The 16,336-nt window shown below is 42.1% G+C and overlaps 1 long non-coding RNA gene and 1 pseudogene across 1 annotated transcript; both read left to right on the top strand.

Moving 5' to 3' along the window:
• Nucleotides 1-8,099: 8,099 nt before the first annotated feature.
• Nucleotides 8,100-9,154, top strand: LOC120734816 (annotated as a pseudogene).
• A 3,224-nt stretch (nucleotides 9,155-12,378) lies between these two features.
• Nucleotides 12,379-15,445, top strand: LOC120734921. The gene is made up of 3 exons (XR_005696135.1): nucleotides 12,379-13,609; nucleotides 14,028-14,218; nucleotides 14,328-15,445. It is a non-coding gene; the product is annotated as an uncharacterized LOC120734921 (long non-coding RNA).
• Nucleotides 15,446-16,336: the final 891 nt, after the last annotated feature.

Raw genomic sequence — 16,336 nt, 5'->3', positions numbered from 1 at the left:
AATCCTGCTCCTCACATACAAGGTCTTAAATAATCAGGCCCCATCTTATCTTAATGACCTTGTAGTACCATATCACCCTATTAGAGCGCTTCGCTCTCGCTCTGCAGGCCTACTTGTTGTTCCTAGAGTATTTAAAAGTAGAATGGGAGGCAGAGCCTTCAGTTTTCAGGCCCCTCTTCTGTGGAACCAGCTTCCAGTTTGGATTCGGGAGACAGACACTATCTCTACCTTTAAGATTAGGCTTAAAACTTTCCTTTTTGCTAAAGCATATAGTTAGGGCTGGACCAGGTGACCCTGAATCCTCCCTTAGTTATGCTGCAATAGACGTAGGCTGCCGGGGGATTCCCATGATGCATTGAGTTTTTCCTTTCCAGTCACCTTTCTCACTCACTATGTATTAATAGACCTCTCTGCATTGAATCATATCTGTTATTAACCTCTGTCTCTCTTCCACAGCATGTCTTTATCCTGTCTTCCTTCTCTCACCCCAACCGGTCGCAGCAGATGGCCCCGCCCCTCCCTGAGCCTGGTTCTGCCGGAGGTTTCTTCCTGTTAAAAGGGAGTTTTTCCTTCCCACTGTCGCCAAAGTGCTTGCTCATAGGGGGTCATATGATTGCTGGGTTTTTCTCTGTATCTATGAAGCGCCTTGAGGCGACTTTTGTTGTGATTTGGCGCTATATAAATAAAATTGAATTGAATTGAATTGAAAGAAGAATGAGTAAAGTTTGACTTATCTGACTGTTTTATTTTGCCTTATGTGCCTTATAATCCTGTGCGCCTTATGGTCCATAAAATGGGGTATGTCCTACCAATTAAGGGGGGCATATAACTCTCATTCCTATCTTTCTAATCCTCGTAAACTCTGTGGACCTGCATTCGGATCACAACATTGTTTACCTCCTCCCTGCTTATAGAACTTTGATTAGGAGGGAGAATGCCTGTGTGAAGCGAGCTAATGTCTGGACAAAAGACATTTCTGTTGCCCTTCAGGGGTGTTTTGATTGCACCGACTGGTCCTTGTTTCAAGAGAGCTCTTCTGACTTGGATGAACTTACGGATGTGGTGTGTAGTTACATCTCTTTTTGTAAAGACTGTGATTCCATCTAGAGAATTTAAAACTTTTCCCAGTAACAAACCGTGGCTCTCTAAAGACATCAAGGATTTGATTATTAAAAGGAAAATTGCTTTTAATGAGGTAGATGTTCCCACTGTTGAACATCACCTTGACCCCTTCCAGTTCGCCTATAGAGCAGGAAAAGGTGTGGAGGTGTGCTGTTGTCACACACTTGCATTTCTTGTATAAGCATCTTGAGGGCCACAACACACATGTAAGATTGTTATTTGCGGACTTTTCATTCACATTCAACACAGTTCAGCCCTCCTTACTTGCTAATAGGTTTTATAATCATTTTAAGCTTCATCCTAGTCTGATCGGCTGCGTGATAAACTTTTTTGACTAACAGGTCACAATGCGTGAAGGTGAGTAGTGTTCTTTCTGATGTGCTCTCCTCTTGTACTGGATCTCCCCAGGGTTGCTGTCTCTCACCCCTTCTTTTCATTCTGTATACGAATGAGTGTTGCAGTAATTTTTCTAACAGACACATCCTGAAGTTTGCTGATGACACAGTGATGGTTAGTCTGCTTGTGGGGGACGAGTCAGGCCACGGGCAGGTTGTAGAAGGTTTTGTGGCTTGGAGCCATGAGTCCTTCCTTTCACTGAATGTGTCAAAAACAAAAGACCTGATTATTGCTTTTAGGAAGTCTTTTTATAGCTCATCACTTACTCTCATTAAAGCTGCTGATATTGGGATTGCGGAGTTATAAGTATTTAGGGGTGATACTTGACTATAAACTGTTTTGAACCTCATGGTGATAACACTCCAAAAAAGTTCAGCAAAGACTTTTCTTTTTAAGGAAAATGAGGTCTTTTAATTTCTCACCTGAGATGTTGTTCTTGGTTTACAATTTTATTTAATCTGTTTTGTCTTTCTGTATCGCTTTGCTCGGTAACATCACTATGAAGAACAACTTTTGGTAAAAACTTCCTGCAGAATCTCAGGGCGTTGGCAAGACGTACTTTATAACAAACGTGTGCTGAGGAGGGCTCAGTTTATTGTTAATTGTTTTAACAATCCACCTGACTGTGACTTTGACTCGTTGCCCTCTGGCCATCGTTTTAAAGTACCTTTGAGGAAGACCAAAAGACTCCAGGTTTCTTTTACCCCTACTGCAACCCATCTCCACAAATACCTGTCTTGTGGCTTATAATAATAATAATAATAATAATATTAATAATATTAATACTAATAATAATAATAATAATAATAATAATAATACTTATTATTATTATTATTATTATTACATTAAAACTTTACCATCGCTGTCTACTGTGTGTGTGCTAAACAAATGTGAACATTACACAAGAATTCAAGTCAGTAATTATTTTCATGGAGCATTCAACCATGCACTTGAGCTATTTTCACTCCAGACATTTGTCACACTCTTTGTCTTTGAGAGAGATGATCATCAAATGCTCATGCAACATGCTGATTACATACTATACGTGCAGTGAATTAAATCTATAGCCTAAAAAGTTTATTTTTTGTAACTGCCTGCCACATATTTCTGACTTGGCTCCAATAGCATGTAGTGCACTGGTTCCCAAACCTTTTTTGTTAGGCCCCCCTTTGTTTTACAAGAAAAATGTCCCCCCCGGCCTATTACATCTAATCTTTCACTGGTTAAATGATAAATATACATATGTGACATCTTTATTCACACACTGAACCAACTTCCTGTCTGTCTCCCCACACTCAAACACCTGCACTACAAGTTCTGCAAAGGGTAAAGAAAATAATTCTATGTTTGTATTCTATGATTCTATGAAGTCATTCTTAAGTACTGAATAAAGTGTTAGTTAAATGTAGAAATTCATGTCTAAGCCTATGGCAATTTTCCAGGCTGTTTTAGTAATTTTACAGAAACAACCAGTTGTTTGTACCCACAAAATAAATAATCATAATCAAGTCATTAATTTCTGTTGTCCTGGAAGACGGGGGGGGGGGGGGGGGGGGTCTCAGGAGTGGCTGCAGGAATCCCTGAAACAAAAGTGCCATTTATTAGAGCTATGAAGTGGAATTAATACATTAAAGCTAGAGTTACTTTAAAACAGGCACTGGTTAACAGATCGACCAGTATACTAACTGTGTGTGTGTGTGTGTGTGTGTGTGTGTGTGTGTGTGTGTGTGTGTATTGTGTCGTTTACATGTTGTGTGTTTCTACATTGTTGTGCTTGAGAGTCACCATCTACCAGAACCAAGCTAAGAGCATTAAAAGTTAAGAACAAACAATAGAATAGAATAAGAAAGAATAGAATAGCATACTATACAAAATAGAATAAAATACTTTGTTGTATCAGGAAAATTGCATTTGGTAATATCAGAATTAGAATCAGAAATACTATTAACACACAGTGAGTGAGAAAGGTGACTGAAGAAGAAACACTCAGCGCAACATGGGAATCTCCCAGCAGCCTACACCCATTGCAGCATAACTAAGGGAGGATTCAGGGTCAGCTGATCCAGCCCTAACTGTATGCTTTAGCAAAAAGGAAAGTTTTCAGCCTAATCTTTAACTGGTAGCTGGTTCCACAGAAGAGGGGCCTGAAAACTGATGTTCTCCCTCCCATTCTACATTCCTGTTATATTGCACATCAGATAGACAGGGCGAACGTTACCACCATTGTATTAAATGTGTGTGGTCATCTGTAGCGACCATGTTTGACAGCAGTGGGGAGAAAAGACCTGCAAAATCTCTCCGTCCCACACCGTGGGTGCCGCAGCCACTGAAGGAGCTACTCAGTGCTTTCAGAGTCTCTTGCATGGGGTGGGAGATGCTGTCCAACAGGGATGACAGCTTAGCTACCATTCTCCTGTCACTCATTACCTCTACTGGGTTCAGAGGGCATCCTAGAACAGAGCTGGCCCTCCGGATCAGCCGCCCCAGCAGACTACACCAGACTTCCTGTGTCCAGACCACACCATAAAAGATAGCTGAGGCCACCACAGAGTCATAGAAGGTATTCAGGAGTGGCCCCTTCACTCTAAAAGACTGGAGTCTCCGCAGCAAGTACAACCCTTGAGCTGATGCTATCTGGACCCGCTAACTTCCTGACTTTAATCCTCTTCAGTTCCCTCCTAACCTGGATGGCTGAGGCTACGTCCATACTAGCCCGGATAAATTAGAAAACGTCGTTTTCGCCTGAAAACACTCCACGGCCACACTATCGTTTTCAGTCGTTTTCACAGAGTTGTGCGTCCACATTGAAACGGCAGAAAACGCTTATGTTCCAGTACTGCGCATGAGTGAAACACAAGACGATTTCTCATTTCTGTCTGACGTTTATTTACTTTCCGGCTCTTTGACACGTTGCAGCAAAATGTTGAGAAAAAGCACAGAGTCTTTTGTGGAGTCCACAGACAAGGTAGGAAAGTCAATATAGTGGTTCCGGTTCTACTCCACTGCGTTACATCGGGCACAAAACGCTTTTTTGGCTACGTCTCTTTGCATCGGAGGTCTCCGGCTTTTTTTTGAATGCATTAGTCTGTCATAGTACTCGTGTGTTTTTTTGATTCGATGCGGTGCCGCGCTCCACATCATTGCGGCGTGACGTACAAAGCCTTACTGGCTGTGGTTGGGGGTGCGAGTAGGACCATTGTTAGGTGTGAGTGGTGAGTTCGAGTGAAGCAGCAGCTGGGTGGGGAGTCTGCAGCCAATGTTGGACCATCGGCATATCTTTAAAGAAGATTCACAAGCCACCTACACCCCAAGCAGAGAGTTTCATTATACAAATTTTCTAAAGCCCTACAGACTCACAACTATTCCGAACTGCCTTTGCCTGTAGCTGTCCTTCCATTCCAATCAGTCTTTCGCTTCCTGCACCTTTTCAGCTCTCCTGTTGTTTGGTCCAGGCTAACCAGAGCCAATAGCCTCCTCAAAACAATCTAGCTTTCCTCTTATATTCTGCACTGTGTAGTTCATTGGCTGACGTACGACAGAGTCACTTGTAGAAAGAAAATTATAAACAGCTATTACTAATCGAGAAAAAGATGATTCGGACTGCACTAACCACATCTTTTTTTGTCATTCATTTTTCTAACACTGTATAAGCTAGTTTTGTGATTTTATATACCTGGATTGTGCTGATAAGAGTTAGCCTCTGGCAGTACAGGTCAAAGTCAATCAGGCTTGATGAACTGACTTTGAGACTGACATGTTGAGTGCGAGAGATTGCCCACATTATGTGGCTGAGGTGCGGAGAGGGACTGCCAATATTATACAAACCGACACGCCACCTGGGATTCGAATGATGGATTACTATCACCAGAAGCACTAGGTTCTATACCGTACAGAGACTCGATATAAAACCGTTCAATTTTATGTGTATTAAACGATATAAGCACACATACATATCATTACAATATTCTAAAAAAAGTAGGCCGAGGCTACGTGGGTGTTCCAATCACACATCAAAGATAGCTAGGCCACCACAGAGTAAGAAGGTATTCGGAGTGGCCCCTTCCTCAAAGGACTGGAGTCTCCGCAAGTACGCCTGCTCTGCCTTTCTTAGTGCATTTGATTTGAGTCCAGTCTAGTTTATTGTTCAACAACTCCAAGACCTGTAGCTGTCTACCTCTCCACCATGCTCCTTGCGTGGAGGTTTTGACTAGTGTTGATCTGGAGGTAGTTCTGCTGGCACCAGTCCACAAAGCCTTGTGTCAGTTCTCTGTACTTCCTGTCATCCCCATCAGTGATGAGGCAGACTATTGCAGAGTCATCAGAGAACTTCTGCAGGAAGCACTGGGTGGAGTTGTGGGAGAAGTCCGCAGTGTAGATGGTGAAGAGGAACGGAGCCAGAACTGTTCCCTGCGGGGGCACCATACTGCAGACGACCCTGTCCGACACACAGCCCTGAGTTCTCACATACTCTGGGTGGTCGGTGAGGTAGTCCAGTATTCATGTAATGAGGTGATGGTCCACTCCTGAGTTCTCCAGCTTGACCTTCAGGACTGTGGGAGGAATGATGTTAAAGGCACTGGAGAAATCAAAGAACGGGATTTTTACAGTGCTCCCAGCGGTCTCCAGGTGAGAGAGGGAACGATGTAGGAGGTGAATGACAGCATCATCCACTCCAATGCCAGGCTGTTAGGCAAATTGAAGTGGGTCCAGTGATGGGCTTACCAGGGACCGAAGCTGAGCCCCAGGACCAGCCGCTCCAGGGTCTTCATCATATGGGATGTCAGGGCCACCGCCCTGTAGCTGTGGAGTTCCTTGAGACGTGGAGTCTTTGGCAATGGTATAACGGAAGGGGTTTTCCAGAGCTGTGGGACTCTCCCCAGCCTTAGGCTCAGGTTGAAGATGTGCTCCATAACACCACACAGTTGGTCTGCACAGGGCCTTACAACCCTTGAGCTGATGCTATCTGGACCCGCTAACTTCCTGGCTTTAATCCTCTTCAGTTCCCTCCTAACCTGGATGGCTGAGGCTACGTCCATACTAGCCCGGATAAATTAGAAAATGTCGTTTTCGCCTGAAAACACTCCACGGCCACACTATCGTTTTCAGTCGTTTTCACAGAGTTGTGCATCCACATTGAAACGGCAGAAAACGCTTATGTTCCAGTACTGCGCATGAGTGAAACACAAGACGATTTCTCATTTCTGTCTGACGTTTATTTACTTTCCGGCTCTTTGAAACGTTGCAGCAAAATGTTGAGAAAAAGCACAGAGTCTTTTGTGGAGTCCACAGACAAGGTAGGAAAATATATCAGGCTAAGTCAATAATAGTTGGTCTCCAGGGTTTCTACTCCACTGCCGTTATTTCATATGGGTCCACATTTCCAATGCACGCTATTTTTTGCAAGTACCGTCTCTTCGCATCCGGACGCAATCTGTCTCTACACCGACCTTTTTCTTTTGAACTGCTTTTAAGTATGGTTCATAGCAATCTTCCTTCCAACACAGTGTGTTTGTTTTTTATTCGTGGCATGCTAAAATGGTGCCGCGCTCCCACAATGCATTGCGGCGTGACGTCAACTCCAAAGCCCTATACTGAATGCTGTGGTTGGGGGTGGGGAGTAGTGACCATGGTGTGTGGAGGTGTGAAGTGTGGGGTGAGGTGTCAGAGATGAGTTTGTGGTTGACTAGGGACACATCAAAAAGTTGCAGTACACCGACCCTCAAGGAATGGAGCGCAACACAGCTGTTGGAACTTAAGCCTGACATCCACCTAACCACAGCAAATACTAAATTTAGAGCAAAGTGACCGCAACATGTTTCCTCAGGTTAGGTGCTGAGTTTTTGTTCGCTGAAATGTCATTTTGTTTTGGCTCACACAGAAGACACCGCATTATACAGCTGTTCTTTTGTACTGCTTTTAAACTAAACATGCTTTGTGTGAAAGTCAAAGTCAGCTTTATTGTCAAACACCATAAAGCTGCCTTATACAGGAATTTGAAATTGCAATGCTCCAGAGGCCCTCAGTGTACACTAAAACAATATAAAAATAAAAAGATAAAAATAAAATAGGAGTCATATGTACAACACAATACAATGCTATACAATCTTATATAAACAGCAGTGTCCAACACAATCATAGTTATTGTGGGAAAGTTCGTGTGCAAGTGGGGGTGGGGCAGTCAGTGAAAAGGCAGTGGTGGCGGTTCAGAGTTTTTTTTTATGTTTGGGGGGTTCAGAGGGAAGAGGTGAGTGCAGGTCTGGAGTTCATGCGTGAGAGGGACTGAATTCAGCATCCTGATAGCCGAATGGATGAAGCTGTCTCTCTGTCTGTTGGTTCTAGCCAGGAGGCTCTTCAGTCTTCTTCCTGATGGCAGCAAACTGAAGAAGCCTTTGGACGGATGAGTGGGGTCACCTGAACTGCAGAGGGCTTTTAGGGTGAGGGGGGTGCAGTACATGTCCTGCAGGGAGGGAAGAGAGGTACCCCCAATCCTCTCCTCTGCTCTCACTACCCATTGTAACTTTTTCCAGCAGGACTCAGTGCAGGAGCCATACCACACAGTGACGCAGCTGTTGACGTTTGCGATGTCCAAGGTCTCTGACTGGCACACACAGGCACCCCTCGAACCTTTCCGTGTCCCGGGTAGGCGTTTCGATCACGTTCATGTGGACCTGGTTGGTCCCTTGCCGCAGTCACAGGGTTTCACGCACCTTTTGACTGTGGTGGACCGCACGACCAGGTGGCCGGAGGCGGTACCCCTGGCGTCCACGACAGCCGTGACGGTGGCCAGGGCATTTTTGTCAACGTGGGTTTCACGTTTCGGCCCCCTGCTGACATTACCTCGGACAGGGGCCCCCAGTTTGTTTCTGAGCTTTGGTCTGCTATGGCTGACGGCCTGGGGGTCAAGGTCCACCGCACCACAGCATACCACCCACAAGCTAATGGGATGTGCGAACGGTTTCACCGGTCACTTAAGGCCGCGCTCCGGGCTTCCTTAACAAGTGGCGACTGGGTCGACCGTCTTCTGTGGGTTTTGCTGGGATTGCGTAGCGCAGTTAAAGAAGACCTCGGGGTTTCCCCGGCTGAACTGGTCCTCGGCCAGCCTCTCCGGGTCCCCGGGGAATTCTTACCTGAGAGCCCTCCCCCATGTTTCGATACCTCTTTGTTGCCTTTTCGCCCCCCAAGAGACTCATTTCCTGTTCCTGGTCCTGTGCACCACTGCCTGCCTGACACTTTTATTCCGAGTTCGTTGGACTCTGCTCGTTTCGTTTTCGTCAGGCACGATGCCCATAGGACTCCGCTGCGTCCACCATATGACGGGCCATACAGGGTTCTTAAACCAGGCAACAAACATTTCATTTTGGACTTTGGCGGTCGGCAGGAGGTTGTCTCTGTTGACAGACTTAAGCCTGCACATGTTACGCAAGAGGATCAGGTGGTCCAGGCCCCTTGCCGCGGCCGCCCACCTGCCACCGGGCTGATGGATTGTGTTTTTTCCCCCAGGAGCGACCCGAAATCAACAGAGTCCGAGTCGTCTGCAGCTTTTTCTGACCGCCAGTGCCAGCCTCGCTCCCGGGCTGGGTTGCCCTCTGTCAGTTCCCCACCCCCCCCAGTTCAGCCGTTCCGGCCGTTTGCTTAAGCCCCGGGTCCTGGACTACTTCTGCTGGGTGTTCGGGGGGGAAATGTGTGGTGGACCACTAGAGGGCTCCACTCACACCCAGTGTATAGGAAGTGTGTTCCTGTGTTTTGTGGCGCGATATGCGCAGTTGATGTTGGAGACGAATAAAGAAGGAGTGAGAACTGAGAGCTCTGTGTTGTTGATGCTTACCTCCACAAGAGGATCATCAGGGGGTCCTTATGTCCCTCTTTGGGGGGAAACTCCCACAGGGTTTAAATCTGGGACTCTCCACCATTTTACCCTTAGAACTGAAGAAGCTTCTTGGATGAGAGGTGAAACGTCTTCAAGCAACTTAAAGAAGTCCAGACGCTTTTCTTTCCAAGATCCTAGACTACGATGACCTGGATGACTGAGAACCTTCACAGACAATGTTAATAGTTGTATATAACTATAAACACGGGAAGGCAGACAAAGAAGGCAAGGAAACTATTTTTTAAAAAGACATGTAAAATCAGAAGTAGGTAAAATTAAACCCTTGACCCTCGGGTTAAATAATGATGGGTTAAAGGGGGGTTAAATAACAGTGTCACGGTCTGAGCTAGCAAACCGTGCGGAGAGGAGAAAGAATGCAGACACATTAAGCGGAGGTGAATGTTTAACAAAAGGCGAGCCTTTATTGTTGGCTACACAAACACTACAAAAGGAAAAGCAGGAAGGGAACTAACAATACCTAAACTGGAAACAGCTAAACCTGAAACTGGAAAAGTAGAACTAAAAAACCTGAAACCTGGAAATACAGGGGGAGATACACAAGGGAGGATGAACAGACGATCTGACAGGGAGCAAAGGAGAACACACACTAGTGTAATGAGGAAATGGCCAACAGGAGGGGAACACAGCTGTAATTAATCAGACAAAACGAGACCAAAAGGAGTGAAGCAGAAAACATTAACAAAGGACACGAGAGTATCAAAGGAAAACAGGAATCACACAAACAGAGAGACAGCGAGCACAGAGACAAGAGTAACTTAACATGAAACATGGAACACAGGGAAGACTAGATAACAGAAACCTGAGGACTAGAACTAAGAATATAAAGAATATAACATAAGCAGAAAACAATAATGAGAGACAAATAACACCAGGATCCTTTTTTAGGTAGCTGACAGCTGGTAACTGTGCAGGGGCGGGTCTAGCAAAGTGTTGCCAGGGGGACAGGTAGGGCATTAACAGGGAAAGGAGGGCACAAAGAAATACTTTTCTTTCTTATTCTTATTTAAAATGTCTCACTTTTAATAAATAATTATCTGAATCTTACAATCAAAGTTTTCATCTGATGTAAAATGTATAGAAATCCATTATTGTATTCAGTAATTTTAAGTCTAGTATATACCCTAGTAAGTTATAGTATTCTTTCCTTTGGGAAGGAACCATCTGTGCAGTCTGCAATTCTGTTGAAGAAAGATGTTGAATATATTTAATTACTGGAGAAAAATAACAGATTTCTGTGCATTTGTTTTATACGTGCACTAAATGAAAATCGGTTTTGTCAGTTAAGCATCTTGAGGCAGAGGGTGGGGGAGTGGTTCCCTGTTTTTTTTCTTTTCTTTTTTTGCTGGGAGTTGGCAACCCTATTAGTGAGCTATATGTAATTATAAATTAGGTTGTTTTATATTTTTTTTCTAAGTACTGTTTAGAATACCAGAATAGGGAGGGTGGTGTAGGTTTAAGTTTATTATAAAGGCTTTATGGCTTTTCCTATAATACCTGGTGGGCTGGTCACTGTCAAAATGCCCAGGCTGATTTTTTGTCCCAGTCCAGCAATGGTGGTGGTGAACAAGCAGAAGAAGAAGGCTGTAGTGATAGACATAGCGATACTGAGTGACAGCAACATGAAGAAGAAGGAACACAAGAAGCTGGAGAAGTACCAAGGGCTCAGAGAAGAGCTCGAGAAGATGTGGAGGGTGAAGGTAACAGTGGTCCCAGTGGTAATCGGAGCACTCGAAGCAGTGACTCAGTCCTTTTATGGACTCAATTCATTTCACAATTTTATTTGATAATTTCTCTCCCATTTTACAGTGTTAGTTGCATATTATTTATTAAATCTTTTTCTCTAAAATAATTTAATATAAAACAGTGACTATGTTTTCCATTAAAAACAGTTTTGTTTCTTTGTTTTTTCTTTATGATGTTATGAACTTTATGGTTTGAAATGCTGTTTGTAATGCTGTTGTGCTTTTTCCAGGAGGACTCATGAATCACATCACCGTGGCTGTATTTCACTAAAGTCCACAATGAAAATAAATATTTAAACATTTTAAAATTCATAATGATAATTGTTTTAATTTTGAGAATACTATTTAAATCTCTCAGTGCTCCAGACTTTTTAAATATACAATTGACCACTAGATGGAGCCATGGTGCTCTCCACTTCGTGTAGATTTGAAGAATCAGAGAAAATAATCCACAGTGTGAGCCTCTTGGCAATAACTCTGTAATAGTTTATGATATTTTTCTGAGGCCACATGTTTTTAATAGTCAAGCTGAGGTCTACACTAGTGATTTTCAGCAGATGTAATAACCTCAAGCTACTCTTACTTTTCATTTTATGTGTGTGGATTTAATGTGGTGAGAACAGGAAAATTAAATTTATTAGAATTATGTTTCATGAAAGAGTTGCCAACTACTGTTTTCAAAATTTGGTTACTGGAGTTTAATATAAAAAAAAACGGAGTGTATTTATTTTTATACATGTGCCAGTGTTTGCAATGCTATTATCTTATTGTTTGTTTGTTCATTTATTTCGATCATGTAAACAATATACAGGTACATTTTGCAAAGAAAAGAAGAGAAAAAGCACTATACAACATAAAGCTACATTTCAATATTGCTTCTGTTGTGTTTCAGTTACATATCGAAAAGGAGTGGGAAGAAATACAGACTTCTTTAATCCCACCCCTCTGCCATAAGCTATCAGTCAATATTTAGTCAGTTTCCTTACTGATATTATCTGTAGTAAAAACAACAAACAGGTTTCTAAAGTAATATATACATCACATCATGAAATGTTCTAAACAGAGACACTGACTTAATTTCAACATTTTCCCTTTCTTTATAATGAAAGAAGATCATGTCTTTATATTTATGTACAGGGTGTCAGGAGGGTGTTTCAATTATTTTACAGATTTAGTAGTCAGCCAGTGAGCAAAGTTAATTGTCATCAAGTCACTGTTTTGTGTTGTGCTGAAAGACAGAGGTCTGCTCAGCCTGCTGTACTCGCTCAAGCTTAAGTTTAATTTATCAGAGACATGAAGTGGAATTAATACTTAATCCTAAACAAAGCTGAACACGAAAATAAAAATGGTTTGACTATTCTCATCAGAGCGTGTGAATGTGCTGCCACAGGGGCTGTGGGGTGGAGTTTATAACCCACCACAATTTCCTTTTTCTGATTCGCTCTGATAAAAATATCTTAAAAGTCAGAATGCTGAACTAACTATTGAGTTGGAAGCTGTGCTGAAGAAAGTAAGGCTGACGTTTACTTGTATTCACTTGTATTATCTTAGAGTAGTGAATGAGAAAAAGTCAGAATTTGAAGTTACAGGAGGCGGTTACTTTATTCTTTTGTGCTTCCCTGTAAACAGCATGAAAGCTGCTTACATGAAAACCAAATGAAAACATATTTATTGATTATGCTTTATTTCTGCTTAATTTCGTACTCCGGTTAACTGGCTTGTGGACAGATCAAGCTTCCTTATAGGTAGTTGGGTACAAGTTTATTAAGTACAGCTTGCTAATGAAGTTAATTCAGTTAGGTTCAAAAGTTTAGCCTTTTTTCATCTGTAGAAAACAAAATCAAGGGAAAACTGATTCATTAGTCCAGATGGCTTTGACTCAATATTGGACACATTTTTAGATGTTTTAATACCAGATTTGGTTAAATTTTGTTTAAATGTTCAATAACAAAACAAAGGGTGTTTTTCTTTCCCACTGTTGCCAAAGCGCTTGCTCGACGAGGGTCAGATGATTGTTGGGGATTCTTTGTTTTCTCTGTTATTGTTATTGTAGGATCTTTATGTTACAATATAAAGAGCCTTGAGGCAACTGTTATTGTGATTTGGCATTATGTAAAGAAAACTGAATAGAATTTAAAGAACTTTATTAGATTCAGTTTAATTCAACGAGTATTTTGTTTTTTCCCCTTTTGTTTTATTTTGGCACAATTTTCTTTCTAATATCTTTAGCTATAATTTCATATCAAAATAACAACAATGTTGATCTGCTCACTATTTTAACACCTCCTGTTGCACTCAGGCAGATCCTTTGGTAAAGAGAAGAGAGTGGGTAGAGCTTTTATAGCGGATCCATCATACAGAAAGTCAGCTGGAGACGGATAGCGTGGATATAATGTTCCTGATAAGCGTCTGTTTCTGCCTTCCTTTAACTATGGCAGTCAGCTGTTGGGTGTTTTTTGTGGTACGTAAATGAGAGACTTTAATTACTTTCTATGTCTCACTCCTGCTGAACTAATTCACTTTTACAAACAGTCAAGTTTATAAGATTTTTCCACTTTTGTCACTTTAAATGTTCATTTTCTGAGTTAATAGTTCATAAAGTTTAGTTCTGAATTCATCCGTCCATTTTTTTTCTGCTTCTGAAGTGGAAGCTTATCCTTGTCACAGTGTGAGAGGTGGAGTGAAACCTGCACTGGTCACCAGTCTGTCACTCTTTTTAATTCCATCAGACCATTTTGCAGCTTTTACACATTTTTCAGTTGTCCGTTATTCTATATCACAATAAAAATATTTTCTGGACACTCAACATTATTTGCAGTTAATATTTAAATGTTTAGTTCTGAATATCATATTTATTACTGCATTAATATTTTCTGCAGGTACGAAGGGAGCAGGTCTCCATCACCTACTACACAAACCTCCTTATCTCCAATCTGATCCAGTTCAGTGCGTTGATCTTCTTCTTGATTTTCCACTTAAACCCTGCTCTCTATCATCATATTTCTTTTGGCATTTTTTGCTGTGCCGTGTTTGCTAATCTTGACTTCAAGATGTGCATTGCTACTGAAAGGTACCTGTCTGTCTTTCTCTGTCTGTATTGCATTCAATCAAATTCTCAAGCGTCCCTCTAAAGATAAATGTCCTCCTGTACTGACCCGTATGTCTGTCTTGTGTTGCAGGTGTTTGGTCATCACCCGTCCACAGTGGAACTGCATCAGACAAACTAAAGGTTCTGTGCTGCTCTCTGTTCTGGTCTGGATCCTGTCTATTATCTCTGGATTTCTTGTTGCATTCTTCGATATGATTTTAGTCCCTGTGTTAATTTTTTTTAACCTCGTCCCTTTTTTCCTGTTCATCTTCACTTTGGTTTGGACCCTCAAAACTCTGCCTGCTGCCACCTCAGTGCCCACTGAAGAAAAACAGAGAATTGTAGGAATCTTAGTTCTGTTGTTCGTTAATCATTGTCTGATGTTCCTTCCTGTGATCATTCTTTATATTTTATCAATTTCACTTTATTTTCTCGCTTATTTTTCTTATTTTCCTGTCCTTCTAATCCACATGAATTTATTTCTGTTCAATCCTTTCATGGATGTGATTTTGGTTTTTCTGATGCGGAAAGACCCCATCGACAATCAGCTGTTGTCTCTGTGCTGCTACACTGCTGGAGAAGTAGCAGCAGATAAAAAGCTACAGCTACAATATTGCAGTGACTGTAACAGCACAGTGCTGTACACAGCACTGCAGCAGATGTAGCTGCACATAATCAGACAGGTGGTTGATTGTAGCATAGAGAGAGAGACAAAAGGGGAAAATTAAGCGAACTACTATTCTGCCCCTCTGTAATTTGTATTTCTTCACAGATACTAAGAAAGAGTATGGTACATGAAAGCCTGGCTCACAGTCTCTGTTCAAGTTCATCCCAAAGGTTCTTTTAGGTTGTCAGGACTGTGTGCAGGCCTGTCTAGCTCTTTTACACCCATATTTCTCTTCCATGTCTTTATGGACCTTTATGGACCTTGCTTTGTGCAGTGGTGAGTAGGGTTGCCACAAACGATTATTTTGATAGTCGACTAGTCACCAATTATTTTTGCAACTAGTCGGCTAATCAGATCATGCATCCATTGGACGTAAAACGTACAGCTTATTGCACCAGCAGCATCTGCTCTTATATGACTATGATTAGCTTACAGCTTAAAGTGTTTAAGGTCTGTGCTAACTAAAAATAAAGACAAGAACATAGTTTGTTAATCTTTTAATGAAATTTGCAGATTGTCTCGTGGAGTTTAATAAACTCAGCCGTCTGCTCCTTGCTATCTAAAATATAACAGGACACTGGAGTAAATTCTTGAGCATCTCACACTTCTGTTTAATCTTTTTTTTTTTTTTACGTTTATTCAGCTGTGGTAAAACTATAACTTTAATCTCAGCCAAAATGATTTACTCAGGAACAAATAAAACGCTGAAAAAAGCCAAACAATAACATCTTTAAGTTATCTAAGTGACTTATATATGTTTAACCTGAGTAGCTAAAGACCGCGGTGGGTCTGAAAATGACATGCCAGGAGTTCGCTGTCCTCGCCGGCTCTAGTGAGCTTTGAACCCCCAGCTAGCTTTTGAGCTGGTGGGTAACAGATGTCTCCGAAAATGTCGGAGTACTTTTACAAATATGTGATGTCTTGAACCGAGCAGATATTTCAAGTTTACTACATTCTCTCCTGAAAATATGTTAAAAGTTTATTTTGTGATGCAGAAAATATTAATAAGAGTAATATTAAAACTAAGTAGCTGCCACTATTGTTGGAAACTGGAATTGGCTGAGCCATGCTGTGAATTCTGGGGTAGGTTGGGCCACAAAGGATACGCCTGACCCATCCTTCCAATCTGGGGAAAAGTAGGACGCATTTGTCGGCTGCATTTGCAGAAGTCTCCGAATTTGGACAGCCTTTGTCGCGTTGCTGTAACGTAATCGGCCTTCAAATGCGGCCTCCGAAGGATGTGGCCCCTGAGTTTGGACATAGCTATGATACCAGAGTTGCTTCTTCTTCTTCGGGGGTTTAACGGCAGCTGCCATCCTTGTACATGCAGTGCTGCCATCTTCTGTTTCAGTCCGTTATTACACTCTTAAATCCTACTACTTAATCCTGCTTCTTTCAGGATCTTACAAAGCCTTAAACGACTGTCGACTATT

This window comes from Simochromis diagramma, unplaced genomic scaffold (genome assembly GCF_900408965.1).
Source record: "Simochromis diagramma unplaced genomic scaffold, fSimDia1.1 OVJJ01000176.1, whole genome shotgun sequence".
Taxonomy (NCBI): domain Eukaryota; kingdom Metazoa; phylum Chordata; class Actinopteri; order Cichliformes; family Cichlidae; genus Simochromis; species Simochromis diagramma.
The sequence above is the reverse complement of the archived record's forward strand: the minus strand, read 5'-3'. Positions and strand labels throughout refer to the sequence as shown.